This window comes from Mesoplodon bidens (genome assembly GCF_964165515.1).
Source record: "Mesoplodon bidens genome assembly, chromosome: 13".
Classification (NCBI taxonomy): Eukaryota; Metazoa; Chordata; class Mammalia; order Artiodactyla; family Ziphiidae; genus Mesoplodon; species Mesoplodon bidens.
The window spans coordinates 30,916,983-30,943,610 of NC_138169.1; the positions used below are offsets into that span (position 1 = coordinate 30,916,983).

General features: G+C 40.4%; 1 protein-coding gene across 4 annotated transcripts in view; it reads right to left on the reverse strand.

Annotated features, from left to right (window-relative positions):
• Positions 1-25,676, reverse strand: part of ANKRD12 (ankyrin repeat domain 12) — a 114,866-nt gene extending 89,190 nt beyond the window's left edge. For 2 of the 4 annotated variants that reach the window (XM_081252217.1, XM_081252215.1), the window contains exon 1: positions 25,381-25,676. The gene's annotated coding sequence lies outside the window, so the exon portion shown is untranslated. The remainder of the gene's footprint in view (positions 1-25,380) is intronic. The other 2 variants (XM_081252216.1, XM_081252218.1) reach the window with 2 other exon arrangements.
• Positions 25,677-26,628: the final 952 nt, after the last annotated feature.

A 26,628-nucleotide genomic window follows, 5' to 3' on the forward strand; every position in this document is an offset into this window, starting at 1 on the left:
GGGTTCGTGCACCGGTCCGGGAAGATCCCACATGCCGCGGAGCGGCTGGGCCCGTGAGCCATGGCCACTGAGCCTGCGCATCCGGAGCCTGTGCTCTGCAACGGGAGAGGCCACAACAGTGAGAGGCCCGCATAACACACACACACACACACACACACAAAGAAATACTGAAGAATGAAAAACAGAAGGAACAAAGAAAACAATAATAAAATGACAGACCTAATCCAAACATAGCAATAATTATATAAAATGCAAATGTTAAACATACCAATTAAAAGACGGATTGTCAGAGAAGAGAAAAAAAATGACCAAACTATATATTAACAAGAAATTCACTTCAAATATAATGGTATGAGTAGGTTAAAAGTAAAAGAATGGAAGAAGATATGCCATGCAAGCATAATCAAAGGAAAGCTGGAGTAACTGTATTAATATCAGACAAAACATCTCAAAGCAAAGAGGGACATTACATACTATATACTGATAAAAGGCCCAGTTCACTAAACATGTATGTAACTAGCAACAGAGTTTCAAAGTACAGGAAGCAGAAAACAACAAAACTGACAAGAAATAAACAAATCGATAGTTACAGCTGGAGGCTTCAACTACTCTCTCAGTAGACAGAAAATCAACAAGGATATAAAAGAACTAAAAGAATGCCATCAATTTGAATTGACTGGATCTAATTGACATTTACAGAAAAATCTGCACAACAAACAGAATACTCATTCTTTTGAAGGACACACATAATATTCACCAGGCTAGGCCACATCATGGATCATAAACAAACATTAATAAATTTAAAATTAAAATGATAAAGTTTGTTCTCACACAACAAAGAAATTAAACCAGAATCAATTATAGAAAGATAAGAACATATCCAAATTAAAAAGTGAAAAATCAATGAGGCTAAAAACTGGTTTTCTAAAAAAAAAATCAATAAAATTTATAAACCTCTTAGCCACACCTATTAGAAAGACAGAACACGTTACAAACTTTATATAAATAAATTCAACGAATTAAATGAAACAAATTCCTTGAAAGGCACATACTACCAAAGCTCACTGAAGAAAACAATCTCAATAACTCAATACTTATTAAAGAACTTGATTTCATATTTAGAAACAAAGAAAACCCAGATGGCATCAATGGTGAATTCTACAAAAAACATGTGAAAGAAATATTACCAATTCTACACAAACTCTCCTGAAAAGGAAAGAGAACATATTTTATGAGGCCATCAATACCCTGATAGCAAAACAGAACACTCTTTTACAAGAAAACTACAGACCAATATACCTCATAATCCATATAACAAAATCGTCAAGAAAATATTAGTAAATCAAATCCATCTTTATAAAAACGGATAATACATCATGACCAAGTGGGATTTATACCAGAAACTTGAGGTCAGTGTAATGTCTGAAAATCAATCTATGTAATTCACTGTATTAACAGACTAAGAGACATAACCATTTCAACAGATATAGAAAAAGCATTTGATAAAATTTAATACCCGTTAATGACAAAACTCTCAGCAAACTAGTACTAGAACAGAACGTGAATGCTTTCTTTCTCTCCTAAGGTCAACAATGAGGCAAGGATGTTCGCTCTCATCACTTTCCCCTCCCAGCTTTCCTGAGGTATAACTGACAAACAAAAATTGTATATAGTTAAGGTGTACAATGTGCCAATTTGATAAATAGATACATTGTGAAAGCGTTAGCACAATCAAGTTAATTAAGTACCATCTCCTCACATAGTTAGCATTTTGTGTGTGTGTGTTGAGACCGCTTAAAATCTACTCTCGGGCTTCCCTGGTGGTGCAGTGGTTGAGAGTCCGCCTGCCGATGCAGGGGACACGGGTTCATGCCCCCGCCCGGGAAGATCCCACATGCCGCGGAGCGGCTGGGCCCGTGAGCCATGGCCGCTGAGCCTGCGCATCCGGAGCCTGTGCCCCGCAACGGGGGAGGCCACAACAGTGAGAGGCCCGCGTACAGCAAAAAAAAAAAAAAAAAGTCTGCTCTCAGCAAATGTAAAGTATACAATACAGTATTATTAACCACAGTCACCATGCCGTACACTAGGTCCCCAGAACTTCCTCGTCTTGTAACTGAAAGTTCATACCCTTTTACAGTATATCCGCATTTCCCCTACTCCCAAGCCTCTGGCAACCACCACACTACTCCCTGCTTCTGTGAACTCAACATTTTTAGATTTCACATCTAAGTGAGATCACACAGTATTTATCTTTCCGTCTGGCTTATTTCACTTATTTAGCATGTCCTCCAGGTTCAACCCTGTTGTGACAAATGGCAGGATATTCTTTTTTTTTTAATAGCTACTATCCCATTGTAAATGTATATACAATTGACCCTTGAACAACACAGGTTTGAACTGTGAGGGTCCATTTGTATGTGGATTTTTTTTTTCTTTTTAAATTTATTTTTTGGCCACACTGTGGGGCTTGTGGGATCTTAGTTCCCCGACCAGGGATTCAACCCAGGCGCCCTACAGTGAAAGCGCCCGAGTCCTAACCACTGGACTGCCAGGGAATTCCCAAGGATTTTTCTTTTTTTTCAATAAACACATACTACATTACTATATGATCTGTGGTTGGTTGAATCCGAGGATGTGGAACTGCAGACACAGAGGGCCAAATGTAAAGTTATATGCAGATTTTTGATTGCACACAGGATTGGCGTCCCTAACACCCATACTGTTCAAGGGTCAACATTTTCTTTAATCATTCATCCATCAACAGACACTGAGGTCGATACTATACATTGGCTATTGCAAACAATGGTGCAATGAACATGGGAGTACAGCTAAGTCTAATTTCATTTCCTTTGGAGATATACCTGAAAGTGGGATTGTTGGGTCAGATGGCAGTTCTTTTAATTTTCTGAGGAACCTCCATACTGTTTTCCATAGTGGCTGCACCAATTTACATTCTTACCAACAGTGTGCAAGGGACCCTTTTCCTTTTTTTGCAGTATGCGGGCCTCTCACTGTTGTGGCCTCTCCCGTTGCGGAGCACAGGCTCCGGACGCGCAGGCTCAGCGGCCGTGGCTCACGGGCCCAGCCGCTCCGCGGCATGTGGGATCTTCCCAGACCGGGGCACGAGCCCATGTCCCCTGCATCGGCAGACGGACTGTCAACCACTGCGCCACCAGGGCAGCCCCTACTTCTTCCTTTTTGATTTGGATGTCTTTTCGTTTTCTCGCCTAACTGCTCTGGCTAGGACATATAGTACTATGTACTGAATAGAGGTGGTGAGAGTGGGCAAGCTTGTATTGCTCCTGATTTTAGAGGAAAAGTTAAGTTTCTCACTGCTGACTATGATGTTACCTGTGGGTCTGTTATATATGGCCTTTATGATATTACACTCCTTCTATACCTAACTTGTTAGGAGTTGTTATCATGAAAGGATGTTGAACTTTGTCAAAGGCCTTTTCTGCACCCACTGAGGTGACTGCACCGCTTCTATTCAAAACTGTACTTACTGATGGTCCTAACTAGTCCAATACGGCAAGACATAGAAGGCATGTAGCTTAGAAAGGAAGAAGTAAAGCAGGTTTTATTTCTGGATGACATGATCATCAATGGAGACAAACGCAAGGGATCTATAAAGAGGCTACTAAAACTTTTAAGTATAGGAAGGACAAAGGATACACAGTCAATACGTAAACATTTTGTTTCTATATACTAGCAACAAAAACTTGGGATACTGGGCTTCCCTGGTGGCACAGTGGTTGAGAGTCCGCCTGCCGATGCAGGGGACACGGGTTCGTGCCCCAGTCTGGGAAGATCCCACATGCTGCGGAGCGGCTGGGCCCATGAGCCATGGCCGCTGAGCCTGCGCGTCTGGAGCCTGTGCTCCGCAACGGGAGAGGCCATAGTGGTGAGGGGCCCGCATACCGCAACAACAACAACAACAAAAAAACCTCTAGTGTATACCACATGTAAAGTAGATAGCTAAGGGGAAGCAGCTGCATAGCACAGGGAGATCAGCTCGGTGCTTTGTGTCCACCTAGAGGGGTGGGGTAGGGAGGGTGGGAGGGAGGGAGACGCAAGAGGGAAGAGATGTGGGAACATATGTATATGTATAACTGATTCACTTTGTTATAAAGCAGAAACTAGCACACCATTGTAAAGCAATTATACTCCAATAAAGATGTAAAAAAAAGAACCAAGGTGTCTTTTTTTTTTTTAAATGTCGGTTCATTGGTTTGTTTATTTATTTATTTTTGGCTATGCTGGGTCTTCATTTCTTTGCAAGGGCTTTCTCCAGTTGCGGCGAGCGGCGGCCACTCTTCATCACGGTGCGCGGGCCTCTCACTATTGTGGCCTCTCTTGTTGCGGAGCACAGGCTCCAGACGCGCAAGCTCAGTAGTTGTGGCTCATGGGCCTAGCTGCTCCGCGGCATGTGGGATCTTCCCAGACCAGGGCTTGAACCAGTGTCCCCTGCATCGGCAGGCAGATTCTCAAACACTGCACCACCAGGGAAGCCCAAGGTGTCTTTTTAAACTCAGTCAAAATTACACCAAAAACTTACTAAATTTCTTTCACAGTGGGGAGTAATGGATGGGTGAATACTTCTGGTTGGTTAATATCATTATCTTAAACCATCTATATATTCAGTGTCGTCTTCCACTGTTCCTCCTTCCTACATGCATGCTACTCTCAAAAACACACTTAGAAATTTCACAGCTCTCTAATGGTCACAGAATCTGTACTTAATACCAGTTAACTCACATCATTTGATTATTAGTCAAAAAAATCAAACCCATAACGATGTAAACTTATCAGGCAAATAAACGTTAGTGGCCCCAGAAGTCCTCGATGATAAAAATTTTCCCACAGTGCTACACATTTAGTAGGCCTGAAACAGACTCAAGAAGCTGTACTTTCAATAAATAGCCCAGTGGTTTGTATCATTAGGAAAGCTTGAAAAACAAATTAAATGAGGGAGCTTTTTTTTTTTTTTTTTTTTTTTTTTTTGCGGTATGCGGGCCTCTCACTGTTGTGGCCTCTCCCGTTGCGGAGCACAGGCTCCGGACACGCAGGCTCAGCGGCCATGGCTCACGGGCCCAGACGCTCCGCGGCACATGGGATCCTCCCAGACCGGGGCACGAACCCGTGTCCCCTGCATCAGCAGGCGGACTCCCAACCACTGCGCCACCAGGGAAGCCCGAGGGAGCATTTTTAATGATATAAAAGATCTCAAAAGAATTTGCTTAGGCTAATTTAAAATAGGGGATTTCCCTACCATATTAAACACAATGTGCACGTATGTGGGTGTGTGGGGTACCAACTAATTTAAAAATAAGCACATGGGCTTCCCTGGTGGTGCAGTGGTTGAGAGTCCGCCTGCCAATGCAGGGGGCGCGGGTTCGTGCCCCGGTCTGGGAGGATCTCACGTGCCGCGGAGCGGCTGGGCCCGTGAGCCATGGCCGTTGAGCCTGTGCGTCCGGAGCCTGTGCTCCGCAACGGGGAGAGGCCACAACAGTGAGAGGCCTGCGTACCGCAAAAAAAAAAAAAAAAAAAAAAAAAAAAAAAAAGCACATTAGGCAGCCTGATAGTCTCATTAAAAACAAAAAACATTTTACTACCATTTCCTTTTTTCATAGGATAATTCTTTGGGAGACTATCTTAACTTACAGTGAAATGGATTCTAAAGAGCATTCAAACACTGTTATCATATTTATTTAGTTTGTTCCTCTACTGACTGTTAGTTATGCCATAAACACTCCATAGCTTTCTTCTCTTAGATTTATCTGTTTCCATTTTTTATGGCAAGTTTATAGAGCAACTATTAGTTTCTTGTCACTGCCTATGAATTATAACATTTAATACTGGCTTCTCTGGAAGTCTATTTTCTCCTCTAATCTAGACAGAAAAACTTTTTCTTAGTTATTGCCTTCTGTATGTTTTTAAGTTTGAAATAGTCTCAACAGAAGCTTAGAAATTGTAGTTAACATCTGTCCCTCTTTTAGATAAGTAGAAAATAATTAAAGTTTTACCCAATTCTTTACATTTAAATACAACTTTAAACAGTATTTTCTAAACTGATTTTTCAAAGCCTCCTTCCCTGAGACCTCTAGAAACTGCTTTTGATGCTGGGGCAAGGAGTAAACATACAACTGGAAGAAAACTACTGTATTCCAAATCTCTTGACCTGTGGTAAGGCAGTGAAAAAGATCTCACCATCCATTTACCTTATCAAATTCTTCTTTCTAGTACAAAAACCAAATCGTTCTACAAGCAAATTCTCTTGGATTATACATGCATTTGCTTTAGCAAAAGAAGTCTGACCAATTCATTTCTGAGAAACAATGAACCATTCATTTTGGGGGGACACAATGCATGCATGCCCAATAAGTTCAGTTATTGGAAATCTGCCAAATACTACTGCTGATAAAAATGTACATCACGACTCACAACATAAAGTTTAACCAAACAAGTATAACAAATTTAACAAAAAACAGCAGACTCAAACACAACTAACTCAAGATAAGAATGGTGATACACACAGATAAGCAACCTTCTTGAAAGCTGAGGTAACTGCAATGATGCCAAGTTTTGCTTGCAAGTCAGGCTTCTTAGTATAGTAACTAACTTGACTCTTCAGTAAACATTAACAAGTTGCTCTTTTTTATTTATGAATTGCCCGTTACTCTAAGGCTAATGATTTGGAGAAAATTTTTTCTTCTTAGCAGAGAGTACAAAATCACCCATAGGAAGAGGCCAAACTTTGTTAAGATACTTTGAAAAGCTACTCGAAATAAACCTTGGGACCATGTCTGTGGAGAAAAACTACCCAACATGTCAAAAGGAAGGACGGTTAAGGGAAAAAAAGAAGAGAGAGAAGACTTGGTAGACTATAGGCAAGACAGGAATGAGAGAAAAAAACACCTCTAGTTGGCAGTACAGCTGGAGGAGAACTTTGGAGAACAGAAACAGGTAACAGAATTTAAGAAGCTATATGCTATGGTAAAAATCTATAGAAATGTTCCTCTAAGAATTAAAGAAAAGTCTGTATTTTGAGATCACTTCATAGCCTTTCAGCCTTCAGTGAGCACTAGACCCTCAGGATCAATGCTTTAAACACTACTTTATTCTGTTTGCTCTAGTCACTCTATCTTCCAACTATAAGTCTGACTTGAAAATTTTTCATAGGGGGATCGCAATCCACTAAGTTTTTGTCTTTCGCTTCCATCTACAAGAAGGGATCAAACTCACCAAGTGTGCCAACAAGTCTTTCCCAACTAAGCGATCAGATATACTCGGCTTTACCACAGCTCTGGAGTTACTTGGCAATGAGTACTCCTCCTTTAAGAATGCATTTTTACCACGGTAGTGGGGGCAGGAAGAGAGATAACTTTCCTACGACTGAGCTAAAATAAGCATAAGTTAAAAAAAAAATCAGAAAACAAAACAAAACAAAACCCCCAAGAGAAAACAAGCAGAACAAAGTCACTGACACCAAAACTTGGTAATGGATAAATACAGACTATACATATTAAAAACACATTAAAATTTACCTGAAACATAACACAGATGTAACAAACTGAGTTCATAAAATGCTTTCTTTCCCTCACTTCAACCCTAAGTTGGCTTTTAAATTAAAGATGATCAATCTGTGTTGGCATTATTTGTAACTTTGACGAGGTGCTCCTTGACTGACATTACTCCTTCTACAACATTTCAATTTACTCGAAATATGCTGTTCTTTTAGGCTCATGCCACTTGGTAATTCAAACTTGCTTGATTATCAGAAGCAGAGCAGAACACTTTTTTAAAGATACAGACTCTAGCTTCATCTTTAGAGCTACTGAATCACAATACCTCAGAGGGGAGATAAACACCACTTTTTAAAATGTACAGGGACTTCCCTGATGGCGCAGTGGTTAAGAATCTGCCTGCCAATGCAAGGGACATGGGTTCAATCCTTGGTCCGGGAAGATCCTACATGCCACAGAGCAACTAATGCCATGTGCCGCAACTACCAAGCCTGCACTTGAGACTGCGAGCCACAAATACAGAGCCCACGTGCCACAACTACTGAAGCCCATGCGCCTAGAGCCCATGCTCTGCAACAAGAGAAACCACTGCAATGAGAAGCCTGTGCACCACAATGAAGAGTAGCCCCCGCTTGCTGCAACTAGAGAAAGCCTGTGCACAGCAACAAAAACCCAATGCAGCCAAAAATAAATAAGTAAATAGTTAATTTAAAAAAATAAAAAATAAATAAAATGTACAATGTACAATCAAGTATACATTTTATGCCTGCATTTTCTTTATGAATCCTTTCTTCTTTCAGGCTTACACTATCTCAACTCCAATATCAGAAAATATATTCAGTTTTATTCTTTTTTTTTTTTTTTTTTGCGGTACACGGGCCTCTCACTGTTGTGGCCTCTCCCGCTGTGGAGCACAGGCTCCAGACGCGCAGGCTCAGCGGCCATGGCTCACGGGCCCAGCCGCTCCGCGGCATGTGGGATCTCCCAGGACTGGGGCACAAACCCGTGTCCCCTGCATCAGCAGGCGGACTCTCAACCATGCGCCATCAGGGAAGCCCCCTTTAATTCCTTTTTAAACATTTAACTCTTCCTATCTATCTGTAACGTTAGTGTTTTTCTTCCAAAAATTTTATTGGAGTATAGTTGATTTACAATGTTGTGTTAGTTTCAGGTGTACAGCAGAGTGAATCACTTATACATATACATATATCCAATCTTTTTTTTTTTTTTAGATTCTTTTCCCATATAGGCCATTACAGAGTATTGAGTAGAGTTCCCTGTGCTATACAGGTTCTTTTGTTGTTGTTGTTCTTAATTTATTTTGGCTGTGCTGGGTCTTAGTTGCAGCACACGGGAACCTCGCTGCAGCAGGCGGGATCTTCAGTTGTGGCATGAAGGATCTAGTTCCCTTATCAGGGATCGACCTCAGGCCCCCTACATTGAGAGCATGGAGTCTTAGCCACTGGACCACCAGGGAAGTCCCTGTAATGCTAGTTTTTAATAACTATCTTATCCCTTTATATACACAAATCTGTTTCTGTGCTTTCTAGTCTGTTTCACTACTCTGTCTTTCATTTTTCTTTTTCAATATTATCTTGCCAGTTCTCACCAAACAAATTTTAGATTTGACAAGTTAAAAATGTTGGCATCTGGGTAAAAGAAATAAACATAAAAATCAAATTACAGAAATACTAAAAAAATTTTTTAAATAGGGTAAATCTTTCTAAAACATAATATAATAGCTAAAAGTCATTTTTTAGAAGTCCTAAATAAAAATTTTAAACTAGAAATGCAAGTGTCATAAACGGGAATCAGATGACAAGTGAAAACATTTGCAACACATATGAAAAAGAACTAGCAGTCAAAGAGTTAAAAACAAATCAATAAAAAAAGCAGAAGATGACTTGAGGCAGTTGAAAGAACAAGAAATACAAACGTTGAGTAAACATGTAGAAGTATTCAAATTCACTCATAATTTTAAAACTGTAAAATAATGGATGACTTTTCATTTCGAAGACTGACAAGGATTAAGGCTGTGTTGGCAAGGATTAAGGAAAATCAGAATACTCATACATTATTGATGGCGATGAAACTGGGATAACCTCTTTGGAGAAGAATCTGGCAAAACTATTAAAATACAAATGCACAGACTTTTGTCCTGATAATTCAATTTTAGTATTTGCCCTACAGGTGTACTATACAAATATGCAAACATAATATACAAAGGCATCCACTAAAATGTTACGTGTATCCAAAACACTGGAGAAAAAATCTAAATATTCATTTGTAAAAATCTGGCTAAACAAAGTATAGTACCTTTTTATGGTAAAAGTTATGCAAAAATCCTTTTTTCTTGACCTCTCCTCTTCTGCAGAAACTCTAAATGTTGGGAGTATCTCAGGACTTGATCCTGGATCCCTTTCTACTCTCTAACACACTCCCTAAATAACCTAATCCCATGGTTTTAAATACCACTGAAGTGCTACTCACTTCCAAATCCATACCTCTTGTCCTCATTTAAAACTCTGTATTTGGATAACCAACTGCCTACTTGACATCTTCACATGGATGTCTAATAGGCATACCAAACCAAAATAATACTATAGAGAATTCTTAATTTTCTGTCAAACTTCCTCACCTACCCATCTTCTCCATTTCAGTAAATGGCACCACCCTCCATCCATCACTTAAGCGAAAAATTCAGAAATGTTGACTCCATCTCTAAAGCATATCTCAAATTAAATCCATGTCTTTCCACATCAACTGCTACCCACCCCAAGCCACCACCATCACTTGAACAGGCTAGTGCAAAAACTGCAAATTATCTCCCTGCTTCCATTCCCACCCTACTCCTCCCTTCCTCCTTCTCTTAAACACACACACACACACACACACACACACACACACACACACACACACACACACACACCCTTCTACAAGAAGTGATCAGGTCTCTTAAAACTAAAAACCAGATGCTACCACTGACCTGCTTAATTTTTTTGTTGGTTTCCCACTGAAAAAAATCCCAACTCAAACTAAACCATCTATAGTATATGAAGCTGAATTAATGGAACAGACGTCTGAAGAAATTTTTAAACCAATTAAAATCCTCAAAGAAATAAGAGAAGACTGATAATATGCAGAAAGATTAAATAGAACCAAGAAGAAATACAGAGTATGAAAGTACAATGATTGAAATAAACAACTCTACAGGTTACATAAATAATAGAAATAAAAACCCAAAGAATGAGTTAGTGAGCTAGAAGATCAGGCAGAGGATAGTTGCAGAAGGCATCAGAGAGGGATTTTTTTTTTAAAGGAAAATATTAAAGAAGAGATGTTAGAAGTAACAGAATCCATATAATAGACTTCCCAGAAGAAAAAAAAAATGAAGAAAAGATATTTGAAAAAATTACCAATAATTTTCCAGAACTGAGGAAAGATCAAAGATCTCAGATTAAAGTGTGTGGAATACAACCTGGCACACAGTAGACTTCCAATAAATATTTGTTGAATGGAAGAATGAATCAGTGAATATGAATTCAAGGGCCAAACAAGACAGGAAAGGAACTACACCCAGACACACTATAAACTAAAAAAAGATAAACAAAAATTTCAAAATCTTCTAGAGAGGAACTGCAGGTCACACACCCAGGAAATCAAACTGACATCAAGAAGTTACGAAAAGCAACATCAGAGGCAAGACAACAATGCAGTAACATTTCAAAATGTTAAGGGAAAAAATTTCAAACCAAAAATCTTTAATCAAACTAAGCTATCATTTAAAAGTGAGAGTTCAATAAAGATGTTAAAAAAATAATAAAAATTTAAAAAAATAAAAGTGAGGGTTAATGAATGATATTTTCAGGCATAAAAAGGCCTTAGAATGTATATATACAAACACCCTGCTTGAAAATTGCTTTTAAGTAGGCACTCAAAAAATAACTGAAATAAATCTATGAGAACTACTGTGTGATGTATGGGAATTAGAGTAAATAACCTAATAAACCTAATATTTCATACAAAAACAAAAATGACAGACGGATGGATGCTTGAAGAATACCCCTAACAATCCAGAAATAAAATTCTACAAAACGTCAACATGGCTGCTGGGACGTTGTGGGGTAGGAGGTGGGGTGGAGGAGACTAGAGGAAAGTGAGAAAGTGGTTACAGTACTTCTCTTGTTTGGAGGAAAGAAAACATATATATTTTAAAATATATTTTAAATATATTTATAAGATTAAGAAACTGTGGAAGATGAATAGAAATAGTCAATAGAATGTAATTTCCAATATTTGTGTTGTTATAATAAATTTATTACAATAAATGAAAATGGATTAAACTCATTTATTAAAAGATACGAGTCTCTGGGCTTCCCTGGTGGCACAGTGGTTGAGAGTCCGCCTGCTGATGCAGGGGACACGGATTCGTGCCCCAGTCCGGGAGGATCCCACATGCCGCTGAGCAGCTGGGCCCGTGAGCCATGGCCGCTGAGCCTGCGCATCCGGAGCCTGTGCTCCGCAACGGGAGAGGCCACAGCAGTGAGAGGCCCGCGTACCGCAAAAAAAAAAAAGATACGAGTCTCTGAGATTGGATAAAAATAAGATTCAGCAACATACTTTGTAAAAGAGATGAAAAAAGGCTACTAAAATGGTTGATGATAAAAGGATAAGAAGAAGACACACCAGGAAATATAACCCTAGGCTGGTAGACTTTTCTTTGGGCCCCATTCATAAATAATTCAGACCCTTCCTGGTCTGGGCACAGCTCCCTGCCACTCCTGGGCCTGTGGGTTCCAGGGCTGCATTAAAGCTCACACACTAAGAAGGTATCTGTCTATTTTCTTTATAGGACAGGGCTTCAATTTCTGCTTCCTATTATGACTTTGAGTTCTTTTTCCATTTCAGGCACCTGCAGATTCCTCTTTCTTGCTTTCAAGCTCAGCTGTGTTTTTTAAATATTTTATTTTTATCTAGCTTTCCGTATACATTACTAAAAACGAAGGGAGCATCCCCAGTCTGCCTCACAGTCCAGAAGTCCCCAGAACATGCACTTAATTTCTTAATCTCTTATTTTATTTTTACTTTTAAATTTTTAATCTTAATTTCATCTATATTATGAAATGGTAATGCTCAAATAATAAGGCTATGAGAAGTAAATAAAATATCTTAGCATACATAGTCCTTGATGCATATAAAATATTCAAATGCTGCCCTCTAAATTTATCAGCAATTTTAGATCCTACCTAAAGAAAGTAAAGCTAGAACCATAAGCACGGAATGGAAATTGCTAACTTTTTTCCTGCTCCAGCTTCCACTGGGCTGCAGCTATGCTGAGGGTAAAAACGCTTCCTCCAAAATTGTTTTGAGAAAAAAAGGTAACCAGTAAAGGACCAGCAACAGAATTCAATGACCCTTAAGAGTCATTCAGTAGGGACTTCCCTGGTGGTCCAGTGGTTAAGACTCCGCACTTCCACAGCAGGGGTCGTGGGTTCGATCCCTGGTCGAGGAACTAAGATCCTGCATGCAGCACAGTGCAGCCAAAATAAAATAAAATGCTTACTTTAAAAAATAATAAATAAATAAAGGTCATGGAGCTCATCCTTTAAAAAAAAAAAAAGAGTCATTCAGTTAGGAAAGTGACTATTATTTTCTCTGTGATTTGATCTGGGAGCCTGAAGTCCAAGATTCTATGCTGAGATCTACCACTGACTTTTTGGTTGACCTTCATCACTTCTCAGTATCTGTTTCTTCTTGAAAGTAAAGTTAGGCTAGATAACATTGAAGATCTCCTATTTTTCCAAAATTATGATTCCAGAATAAGATATTCAGAACAATTTCACTCCATTCTATTTTTCTATGAATACAAAAATGATAGCTTAAAGTACTAAACAATGACATCCTTATTGCTGTGTTCCCCCATGCAAAAAAAGTAAAACATTAGACATAAATACTAAACATTTCCTACTTGCACAAAGACCAAAAGCTTAATTCCCTCACACTTAAAAAGTGGTCTTAAAAAATAACGGAAAAGGCCTCACGGTAAATGGTCATGCTTCTGGGATATTAACTGTACCTCCCTAACACCTCAACTACTTAAACAATTCAAGTGAGAATTCAGTCTATGAAAAGGGTTTGTGCTTGCTTTATCATACCTTCCCAAAGTAAGGCATGGTTGATTTTCACCACGATGTTTTCTGGCAGCTATTCCATAACATTTTCCCCACAAGAATAATATGGCTGTATTCCAGACCAAGAAATTAGTATCATCAAAATCACAAATTTAACCAACAGCATGAAAAAGATGAAAATATCCACATCCTTTAAAATAAATTGTCCTCAACACTGCCCTTAAGACAATATTTTTTAAAGTCCTTAAGGAATGTTTATGGTCTATTTTATACAGTTCTATATTAACTTTTTTAAAAATAAATTTATTTATTTTTATTTTTGGTTGTGTTGGGTCTTCGTTGCTGCACGCAGGCTTTCTCTAGTTGTGGCGAGCGGGGGCTACTCTTCGTTTTGTTGCACAAGCTTCTCATTGCAGTGGCTTCTCTTGTTGCGGAGCACAGGCTCTAGGCGTGCGGGCTTCAGTAGTTGCAGCACGCAGGCTCAGTAGCTGTGACTCGTGGGCTCTAGAGCGCAGGCTCAGTAGTTGTGGCTCACGGGCTTAGTTGCTCCGTGGCATGTGGGATCTTCCCAGACCAGGGCTTGAACACGTGTCCTCTGCATTGGCAGGCAGATTCTTAACCACTGCATCACCAGGGAAGCCCTATACAGTTCTATATTAACTTTTATAATGAGCATGTACCTCTTGTATAATCTACAAATAAAATTTTTAAAAATAATAAAATAGGTCGACTTCCACTTGGTTTGCTCTGGAGAACTACAGTGTTCCGGTTAGAACCCAAGGGGAAAAAATAATGAGATGGCAGGTGAGAGAACTACTTCAGAGAGTGGAAGAGGGAAAGAGGTAAAAGGTACTTTCATGTGTTTTATGTTTTCTAACCCAGCCATCAGAATAGGAAAGGAAGCAAAAGATTCAGGACAGAAGCTCAATCCAGTAAATATAGGCTGCACTTTGGGTTGGTGTTGCTATATATTATCTCCTTCAGAAAGCTGAGCATGGCAGTTAATTTAGAAGACTATACCAAGTAAATGCACTGTAAATAGTCGATTTGGTTTAGCTCTATGTGTGTATTACCTTCAAAATTCCACAAAGGTAAACCAACAGTATAAAATAGAGTAACATTTAGGCAGCCAAACTGCTTGAAATATAAACAACCAAGGGTTCATGCTTGCTATATCATACCTTCCCAAAGTAAGCCATGGTTGATTTTTAGCACAATGTTTTCTGGCAGCTATTCCATAACATTTTCCTGCAAGAAAATGATGATTGTATTCCAGACCAAGAAATTATACACGCCCACGCAAGATAGCAGACCACATTGAAGGGATAGCAAAAACTGAAACACAATAGGGTAGAAAATGAGGCTAAAGAGGAGGAAGGGAGCAACATGAAGCACCTTGTCATTGTGTTGTTTGATCTTTATGATGACAAAAGCAATTTAAGGCTTTAAAAAAAGGCAGTGACACAATTCAACCAGCATGTTTAAAAAGGTGCTATGGGGGGGAAAAAAGTGCCATTGGTGAAACTCTGGAAGACAGACTAAAGAGGAATTACAGGAGAGACACGGAGACCACTTCAATTATAACGACCAGACTGTGAGGTGGGAAGGAATAGTCAGCAACAGCAAGGAGGCTACAATGACATCAGCAACAAGAAGTAAAAATGCTTTGAAAATAATTTAAAAGAAACAATTAGCATTTATCTGTTGTACTTATCTTCCAATAGTAATGACTAAACAATACCTCAAATTTTTAAAAAATAAAATTATCATTATTTCATTAGATAATATTTACAAAAGAGATTAGTGGTAAAAAGATTTTTTTGGCACTGTCAAACAGTGGACCGTAAAGGATCACGTTCAAACAATGCATTTAGAATTTTTAAAGAAAGTAATACAGGCAGCTGGGTTTACAATGATCTATTTGCCCTCGGTATGTAAATATATTTGTATATACATTCATTTCCAGATGTAAAGGTCGACATATAAAATACTAATCTGCAATGGGGAGTTGACATAAATGACTTCTAAGGTTCTAAGATTCTAAAAATGAGTTGCTGGGTTTACTGACCTCTTTCTAGCCCTACAGGGCTCTAAATGTGCAACTTCCGTAGACCAGCAGAGGGCTGCAACAGCCCAGAGAAAATGGTGAGGCAGCCTGACTTGCATCTCTGGCACTGGGCGGTGGAAAAATTACAATACTGAAAGTAGAGAACTAACAACCACTACGTATTCACTTCACTGTCAACAGATTCTAAAAGGGGGCAAGAGCAATCCCCCAAAGCCTGAAAACTAGCAACACTCATAATTAAGCATTTTGCCACCATCTCCTTTCTCTTCCTGCAAAATAGCCAAGTGTTTGGAAGCAGAACAAAATCTCACTAACACAGGGTAATTAGAAGGGAAAAAAGCCAGTCAAAATGAGTTAGCAACTCACACTTCCTTTCAGACCACTGCTCCACACTGCTGCTACCAGACTAATCTTCCTAAAATGATTATTTCATTAGGTTACTCTCACATCTACTTTACCAATCTGTTCTGCATATAGTGCAGTGAAGTCTTTACTTTGCCTAGATTTTAAGGTCGATTTCTACCTCATGTATACAAATCTTATTTTCAACTCCCCTAGTGAGACTGCTCTTACTGTTATACACAATATGCAATAGAGAGACTTCCCTGGTGGTCCAGTGGTAACGAATCCGCCTTCCAATGCAGGGGATGCTTCCAATGCAGGGGATGCAGGTTTGATCCCTGGTCAAACCATCCCTAAGATTCCACATGCCGTGGGGCAACTGAGCCCTCGCACCACAACTACTGAGCCCATGCACCTGAACTAGAGAGCCTGCATGCCGCAAACTACACAGCCCACGCGCTCTGGAGCCCGCACGCCACAACTAGAGAGAAGCCTGAGCGCCACGACAAAAGATCCCACGTGCCGCAACTAAGACCTGATGCAGCCAAAAATATAAATTAATGAATACATAAATAAGTACATAAATAGATAAATAAATAAAAATGGGCAGGGACTGAAAAAATACGTAATAGAACTGAAACGGAAAAGGTCACTGTGGTGAACTTTGCATAAAGAAACAAATCTACATAGGTCTAGGGAAAGGGCAGATCCACTGTTGGGAAAAGTTTGTGCAAAGAGGGAGATAGGAATTTGCCTGGGGAAGTGAGGAAATGGCTCAAGGAAAGGTATACAGGGGGGTTCAACTGAATTGTAATTCTTTTTTTTGAAGATGTTGGGGGTAGGAGTTTATTAATTAATTTATTTATTTTTGCTGTGTTGGGTCTTCGTTTCTGTGCGAGGGCTTTCTCTAGTTGTGGCAAGCAGGGGCCACTCTTCCTTGCGGTGCGCGGGCCTCTCACTATCGCGGCCTCTCTTGTTGCGGAGCACAGGCTCCAGATGTGCAGGCTCAGTAGTTGTGGCTCACGGGCCTAGCTGCTCCGCAGCATGTGGGATCTCCCCAGACCAGGGCTCGAACCCGTGTCCCCTGCATTAGCAGGCAGATTCTCAACCACTGCGCCACCAGAGAAGCCCTGAATTGTAATTCTTAAGGCTGGTGATAGGTAGAAGGTTCTCACTATGCTATCTTCTGTACCTTTTAAATTATTTGAAATATTTCAAAATTTAAAAAAGTTTTTGGTATTTTACTTTGCCCCTCAAAAGACAAGCAGCCAATCTACTCAACAGATCATGCACCTGGTGGCATTCTCAGTACTACTCACACTTTAATCCCAAATAATGCCCTAACTCATTTTTACAGCTTTCTATTTTTTAAAATATTTATTTATTGGGCCTTCGCTGCATTGGGTCTTCGTTGCTGCGCCGGGCTTTCTCTAGCTGCGGCGAGTGGGGGCTACTCTTTGTTGTGGTGCACGGGCTTCTCATTGCGGGGGCTTCTCTTGCTGCGGAGCACGGGCTCTAGGCGAGCGGGCTTCAGCAGTTGTTGCTCGCGGTCTCTAGAGCGCAGGCTCAGTAGTTGTGGCGCATGGCTTAGCTGCTCCACGGCATGTGGGATCTTCCTGGACCAGGGCTCAAACCTGTGTCCCCTGCATTGGCAGGCAGATTCTTAACCACTGCGCCACCAGGGAAGTCCCGACGGCTTTCTTTAAAAATGATAGGTACATACTTCAGCCTTAAACGAAAGGAAAAGACTTCTAATTGTTTAGATAATTGGGTGCAGTTTGAATAGTAGCACATTAAAAAAAACACAAAAAAAGAGATTTGAGATAAAGGACATGGCATAAAAAACCAGAATAGTTTATGATAATCATGGCTTCTGCAATGTAAGTCTGAGATCCTGAAAATCATCTTTATCTACACCCAAACTCTCTATGCAGTTAGAGGTACTGAAATCATTACCCCGCCCATAAGCAACACTTATGGAAGTATTAAGTTATTTCTAATCCACATACCACATCATTCCCACCCTGACCCAACAATAAGGTGGGTTATTAGCACTACTTCAACGATAGCCAAAGTTGTAGCTTCCATACAACTTCACACCAGGGCTGAACTGTCTGGGCCTTTAGTCCTGACCTGCTACCTCTGTCTTCTGCACTCTCTCCAACATAAACCCACTTGCTATACTCCACACAAGAATTCAGGACAACCGCCAAATTTAAATGAAGTATAATCTACAAAGATACTGAATCACTATGCTGTACACCTGAAACTAGTATGATTGATATTGTAAATCGACCAGACCTCAATGAAAAAAAGAATTCAGGATAACTGCATATAAAGCATTTAAAAGAAAACATGCTCTAAACTGACTTAGGGTAGTAGTATTATTGGTTGCTCTTTTAGTCAGAGCAATTTAGGATTATAAACTGTTTCCCTGCCAAAGTATGCTGAGGAGAATAATAAGAAATATGGTACCGAGGGACCAAAGCATAGTAAATTCACTGTATTTTAACAGCTGTATAAGTAAGTAACAAGAAAAGTGAGGTACTATGGAAACTCCAACCCCAATGACAAACAATACGTATGTATTTGGTTTTATTTTTAAAATAAAACATTTCCTGAAATATAATCATGTAAATGTCATGAACTGTGGATAAAAAAGGCAAATCTCACTGATGATACTGATATTAAACAACTTTATCTATGAAAAGAAATATACTATAAAAAATAAATGCCTAAAAACACAAATTAGGACTATTTAAGAATGTAACAGTTCTACATCAAAAATTCAACTTAAATTTCCAAGTCAGTGATTCTTAGTCTTTTTTGGACAGACCCATCTCAGAGCCTGAAAGCCATAGGTTTATTCACTAAAAAATTTGCAGTGTAACTTCCAAATGTTTACAGAACCTCTCTGTAATTATGGATCCTTGTTTTAAGTAATTATCTCTTGCAGCTAGATTTTAAGCTCCATACAAGAAGAAAAGTCTTCTTCAGATATGTGCTTAGCATTGGCACCTAAAACCTTAAAACCTAAGCACCTTTTCAATGATCTCTTTGTCTCCTATATGAATTCTATACGACCTCGAATTATTTTCTAAGAAAATCTGTATTACATTACTCCCCATCTTGGAAATTAATTTTTATTAAGCCCCTCTTCCTAGCAATCATGGCCTTTTTCATCTGCTACCCATCTTTTCTCCCTTAGTCCCAGTTCATTCTCTTCTGTCAGTCAGACCATCCTCCTGTCATTAGCATCGGGGTGATCCTTTACAGTGTGATGGAATCTACGGTACAACAATGAACAAGACAGACACGATCCATGTCCTTGAGGGCTCACCATGTTCCTTTCTACACCAACTAGAAAGCAGTTTGAATGACTAAACAATAATACTGTCCACCTATTTCACACGTCTATGTTTTGTTCATTGAGTGTAAATCCTTTAAAAAAAAAAACTATGATATTGTCTTCGCTTATATTTTTCTAAACTCCTGTCTCAACGCTAAATGCAATACCGTTCATAGAAACATTTATTTAAAATTTGTTAACTAAGCATGCAGTGTTTAAAACCTTCTTGATTATATCCATAATACTAGTTCATTGTGACAAAACTTGAAAATACAGAAAAATAAAAGAAATTCTGTTTACTTTCGTATTCAATATCCAGAGATAATCTGTCACACTGTCAGACTAGATCATTCAAGAACTTTCACTCCTTGTAAAAATCCATAATACAGAACAATTATTTTCCCCACAAAGGCTCAAATTTTATCTATCATTTTACCTTTTTTTCTCTTAATAATATCAGCGTCTTTGAAGGTGCAGTTTTGTAAAGGAGCAATACAGACACTGATTTAAACTCATCTGTATAATGGCAACAAGATAAACTTCACAAGGTAATGGTAAAGAGTGAATGAAAAGTTATGTGGAGAACCCATTATCAATCACAGGACATTTGTAATTATGCCTCTGACAAAAGGATATGAAGTATCAATTCACAGAAGAGAAAATGCAAATGATTATTTCTCCATGTATTAGCTAATAACCCAAATTCCTGTAGCTAAAATCAAACCCTTCATACCGCAATTAAAGATGAAAGCCTTGGATATAAAATGACAGTAGTAATATAACTTAAATATAATGACACAAATTTTAATTGGTAACCAACAATTTGTTTACTTTCAACAGCATGAGCACAAATAGAAGGTGAAGAGGTATTTTTTTGTCCTGTTGGACTGCAGCTTAAAGAGAACACTCATCTTCATTCCTGGGATGTTTTTATGAATCCTGGAAGACAGGGATAATTTCTGAAGGTTGAAGAACCACTACTGGGTGATCACCTCAACTATCAATCTACAAACAAATTGAGTTGATCTTAAGAAAAAATTTTTCTCATAACACTTACAAATTTCAAGTTAGTTCTTGAGTAATAGCATGTAGAGTTGGAGACATTCGAGTAACAACTTTTTGAAGTTTCTTCATAACTAGATATGTAAAATATCTATTCTCATCATATATTAAAATAACACATATGTAAGTATCTAACAGTACCTAGAATACTGAAGCTCAATAAAAGGTCTTTTCTTTGATCACCAAGTAACTTCCAAATAGTCAAAATTAAACTCTGGTAAAAAGGACTTATTTTAACTCAGAGGTTGCAAGACTTTAGTACATAATATTAAAATATAAGCCAAGGCTTTATTCCTAATTACAATATTTTTATGCAAATTATGGTAGGAAACATTCTGTACATTTAAAATTTTCTCATCTAAGTGACATCATTAACCACCAGCACTAATCAGTAAAGTGGTATAAAGAATGTTTTTAGTATTTATTTCTACCCTGCTTGTTAAAGTTTCAGAAGTGGTAGAACAGAATGGAAGAAAGTTGTGTACAATGCGGCTTTGGTGGAAGAGAGAATAAAAGTAGGTGTTTCTTTCCTCTTCCTTCAGATTGGCAAATGCTTCTCTTTCACGAGTGCATTTCAAAGGAGTCTAGCATTACTCCAGAGAATTTTACCTGGATCCCATCCATGGTTCAATATCATTAGATTAGCGGATTTTTTGCTGATCTCAGAGTAATTGTGAAATTCAAGAGATTGGATATAAAATGTACTTCATGAACTACGGAACACCGTAATTTTTTACATACTATTATCTTTTATCGTGAGTTACTACAGCTATTTCTAGAAAGAGAGAGCCACGCACACATGGTTTTTGTTCTCTATTAGAAGTCAGAATGCCGACAAAACTCCTATGTAGGAAGAACAACAATCTGAAATGTAAGAAACTACAGGACTCTCTCAACTCTTTCAAGCAATAAGGTAGTTTAACAACATAGTATTTATCACTAGTATTTGTGGTATCTCCCCCGATTGTGGCCCAAATACAAACTGATAAACAGAAATGTAAACTACTACATATTTTGAAACAATTTGAGTGCAATAAACAAATATTAAGGGACCGGCCAAAAAAAGACACAATTTTTAAAAGCCGAAGAAAAATGATTTTGCAACTTGCAGCTTCATGATTTACCTCTTCTATTTACCTCAATTTGGAAGCATTTCTGTGTTTAAACCTAATTCTCTAAGAACTTAAATTTGAATTTCTTAGAATTGTAGAGGGTTCCACTAATCAGAAAACCTAGTTTTGGTTGCTATTTTCTAACCTGGACAAACTCATACTTACTCTTGCTGGATCTATTCCTTTATAAAAGTCCCAAATGAATTTGGTTAGTTATTTTTTTCCTTCAGTCATTCTGTTTAAAGTATGTTTCCTTAGAACAATGAACATCAATATCAAGGTGGAGTCTGTTAGAACAGCCTCTTAGTACTGTTAACAACTGTAGTCCTTCTGTTGCTGGCGAGACTAATTTGCTTCTGACAACTAACATAAAAAAACCCAACTACATCAGCATCTCATTAAAAGGCTTGCTGGACTGTTTTCCACAATTCTCATAAGGTATTTTCTTTTCTTTTGGTTTTTTAACCAACATAGTATAAGGTAGAATACTGCCCCCCCTGCCAAAATTTTCACAAAGTCAGAAACTTAAAAACTGCCCTAAAACTTCTCAAAATCAGCTGAACACTCTTAGAGGTAGAATACAGAGAAATGGTTAAGAATGGGGACGGCAGAGTCTGTCACTTCTTTAGGTCTGTGAATATCTGTACACCACATAACAGTTCAAAGCCTCATTTTCCTCAGCCACAGTATCTGTTTTATAGGGTTATTATGAAAGTTATCTGAAATATTTCACTTAAAACTTTGAACACAGATACGTGCAGATTCTACATGCTCAACAAATGTTTATCATAACCTTTAGCTTCAAGGTTACAAATAATCCATGTATGTAACACTACAATACTACAATGTTGATGTTCCCAGTATTATCGATTCAAAGCGCTAAAAGAAAAAGATCTTTAAACCTAACAGCAAAAGTCAACAGTGTCTTAACATTTCTGCACTTATATTTTAGATCTACAAGATAACCTTAACATGAACTACTCAAAAGCTGAGTTTATAAAGGAAATTACCTCCTGTTATTGCCATTATCTAGAAACTAGCAACAAATTAACATTGCTACTAAGATACTTTCACTATTATTTTTAAAAAGCCACTGCCTGTTAAAGAAACAGATTATGCATGCATGAGTGTATATGAGAATGTTTTCAAATGCTATACGAAGAAACTTCATATTCTCCAGAGGAAGTCAGGCTCTAACAACCGCAATATTTAAAATGTTCATAAGAGGCTTTACTAAGATTAGAACTAAGTAGGGATCAGAAAATGTATCTACAGGGAGTTATAATCTGTAAAACAGCAGGTGCTCAAAACAATGAAGCTAAGGCTAAGCAAAAACCTAGGGATCTAGACACCTTAGATAATACAGTAGAAAACTGTATTTATTTTAAAAATAATATCACCACTTTTTATATAGATAAAAGCTTATAGTATATAATGTGCTTTCCATATGTAATCACATTTGTTCCATCGAACAATCCTGTAAATTATGTAGGAAAATTATTTTTTGCAGATTACAAAGGCAAGGTTCTGAAAGTATGATTTGTCAAAAACCACAGTTAGGAAGTGACAAATCAAGAATTTAAACCCTGGCATTCTCACTTTTATTTGCCTGTTCTTTCCACTACTCCATAAAGTTACTTCTTAAAGAAAGAAGCAAATAAGCGTCTTCAGAAAAAAAAATCTCTAGGCCAAACCATAGACTGTTTTAATTAGCTGTGCTGACTTGGGTAAGTCATTTCCCCTTACCAGGCCTTTATTTTCTCATCTGTAAAATGAGGGAAACAGATTAGAAAATCTGAGGTCTCTTCCAGTTCTAAGGATAAATCTCTAAACTACAACCTTTACAGAGTACAAGCATTTTACAAATACATGTTGATGTCAGCTTCCACAACAAGTTCCAAGTCAGAAAGTGGTGTCATTAGCTATTAAGCAACCTACTGCAATTACTGGATAAATTCTTCATGTCTATCTGATAGATGTTGCTTCAGTAGCATCAAGTTTATATACAGAAAGCTGTCTAAACCTTTTATGGACTACGATGGACATGATTAATCTCACTATTCATTCTCCTTTTAGCCTGAAACAATGCTCTTAAAACATAAGAATGGCTTACAGAAAATTTAACTACTCGTCAACTCATACCAAGAAACTGAACATTTTTACTATTATTTTTATTCTATAGAATAAAAACCTCTTTTCCAATGAAGAGTTTTCCAAATATCCCTATTTCTCCAGTCTACCTTGAAGATTATCAGTTACCTTTTTCAGCAACTTCTATAGCAAAAAAAAAAAAAAAAAAAAAGGTAACATAAACAATTTGATTAAAACATCTTCCTTTTAAATTCATTCCACCAGTTGGGAGCTCATCTCCAAACAAAATTCAAGCTTTCCCCCCCTTCCTGGTATTAAAGAGCTAAAATCAAAGACCGCACCATGTATTTCCACCTACTAAGTTCTTTCCTCATCTGAATACTTTATTTGCTTTACTCTGCCTCAAATAGTCTTCATGGAATACACAACCAGAGATTTCCACTTTCCCAGCTCTGCTTGTCCATAAAACCATCCTAACAACAACTATGGAAACCAGAGAGATTAAGAACATTACAGGCATCCTGCTCTTTTCCTTCCATGAATACTACTTAGGTTTTACTTCATTTTAACACCTTGCCTGTCCCTAAAATAGAACACATACCCCGAATAGTTAGTCTTGACCTTACTCAGTCAACCGTCTGCAGACCTTTAGAAATTTAGTTACTGCTTGTGTCGACTATAAAAGATCTTTTAGTAAAGCCTTCCCCCCTTGCCTATGAAACATTTCGGATGTTTACATGTTTTTGCGTTTAGCCCAAATTAAAGACTTTTCCCAACAAGCTTAGCTAATATAACGACTTGATCTTACACAGTCGACACTATCTCATTTTGTTTTTTAAGCCACTTGGCACCAATATAGCACATGTTCTGCCAGTTCTGAGCTAATCTCCAGGAAAGCCTTTGTATAACGACTGAAGAAACTGAAACAGATCAGTGCCCAAGATTTTTAAGAGCCTATATGAGCATATGTTTTTAATCAACAGTCGATTTATTTTAAAATAGCTATTTCACCAGTTCGCCTTCTTTTATAATTTACATAAACCGTTTTAAAATAAAAAAGGACACATGACTGAGAACTCAGGTTCACTTCAACTTCAGGATTAGAGCCGATTCCGAAGTGTTAAGGATCTCTAGGTCTGCGACCCCTTTCACTGCGTCCGCAGGGTGTAAATTACACTCTCGACCGCTAACACTGCTTAAAATGTTTCCTACGGTTTCTACGGGTGCAAGAGCGTCAACTTCCCGTCCTAAACTGTTTCTGTTATTATTAAAACAGCTGTCAGCTGGGCTTCGGTGACCTCTTTGTACAACCGTTTATTCAACGCTTTGGGAACCTCGAGGCTGCGTCACACCGTGTTACCCTCGAACTAGCTCCAAGAACCCGGCGGCCCGAGGGTCCGAGAACGCCGGGGCCCGGCTCGCCCGCGCCGCGAAGCTGCCTACCCGCGGCCCCGGGCTGGGGGCGCCCCACCCCCACCCCGCCCGGCTCCCGGCGGCTCCCCCCCGGCCGCGCACACTCGCTCCCTCGTTCCCTCGCACGCACACGCGCCGCGTCCCCGCCATGTTCCGGGAGCGGCGCGGCCGCCCGCGGAGCCCCCGCCCCCCGCTCGGGCAGCTCCCGCCGTGCCGCGGCCACGGCGCTCCCGGCGGGGCAGCCCATACTGTCAGCGCGGCGCCGCAGGGCGGGGCGCGTCCCTACCTCGCTCGGGGGAGGGGACGGGAGCGGGCGCGACTGAGGGGCTCCTCCCGGGCTCCGGGGCCGGGGCTTGAAACCGCGCCCCTCCTTCCTCCTCGCCTGTCGCCACGCCCCCCTCGCCCGCACGGACCCGAGGCACGGCCGGCGCGGGAGGGTCTACCCCCGGAACGAGGGCCTCGGCGCCGCCGACGCTGTCGTGGTCTTCGCCGCCGCCGCGAACGCCGCCAAGGCCGGGCTCGAAAACATCTCCGGTCTCCGCCGCCCCTCACCACAGCCTGCTCGCTCCCAGGACGGCGCCGTCCGGCGATTGGCCGCGGCGCGGGCACGTGACGCGCCGGGCACGGGACGGGCGGCGTGAGCGCTCCGCCCCCGGCCCCGCCGCCCCTTCCGCCCGCCTCCCCGCCGCGGCCCGCCGCGGCCCGCCGCTCTGGCTCGGCCGGGAGAAGCTTCCCGAGCCGGGGGCGGGGGTCGGGGCGTACCAAATGGACGCGGGGGTGCAGACTCCACCCGCCTCGCCGCCTCCCCTCCGCCGGCACCGGCCCCAGAAGGGAGGGGCCTAGGGGAGCGAGGGAGCCGCGCAGGCGCCGCCGACGTGCCGGGCCGGCGGGTGCCGCTTCGCGCTCTGCGGCGACCATGGCCGTGGCAGTGACTGGAAACTTCGGGAAATGGCGGCGGCGAGGAAGAGGAGTCTCTGTCTACGTTGGGTATTCACATGTTATTTTTGCGGGGGCGGGCGGACGAGCTTGCGAGATGGGGCCCGGGAGAACAACGCTGCTGCCCCGGCTGGCGGCGGAGGCGGGTGTCCGCCCCGGCTCGCGGTGGACTGCGGGCCAGGGGCGTTCGGAAAGGCGGTGCGCCCGGGTCCGCGCACTGCGCCTGCGCGCCGACGGCCGCACCTGCGGAAGCACGGGGCTGGCCAGGCCGCAACGCGCCCCTCACCTGAGCCATGTGGGCCCCGGGCTCATCCCTAAAGCACGTTCGCGTGCACCTGTCGCGGGGACTGCACGGACTCTGCAATACGCCCTCTCACAGTCACACCTTCGGATGACCTTTTCAGACAAATTTAAGTACATTTTCCCCCATCCGAGATAGTACTTCTCAGGGCACTGCCAGCTGGAGGACAGTGCAGGAGGGAAATTTACCGCCTCGGCGGTCCAGCTGCTGGCACTCTGACTTCCTCTGGAGGGTTATCCGCGACAGTTTGTACTTGCCCTTATTTAACCACCAAAGGGATTACATAATCGGAGGGAA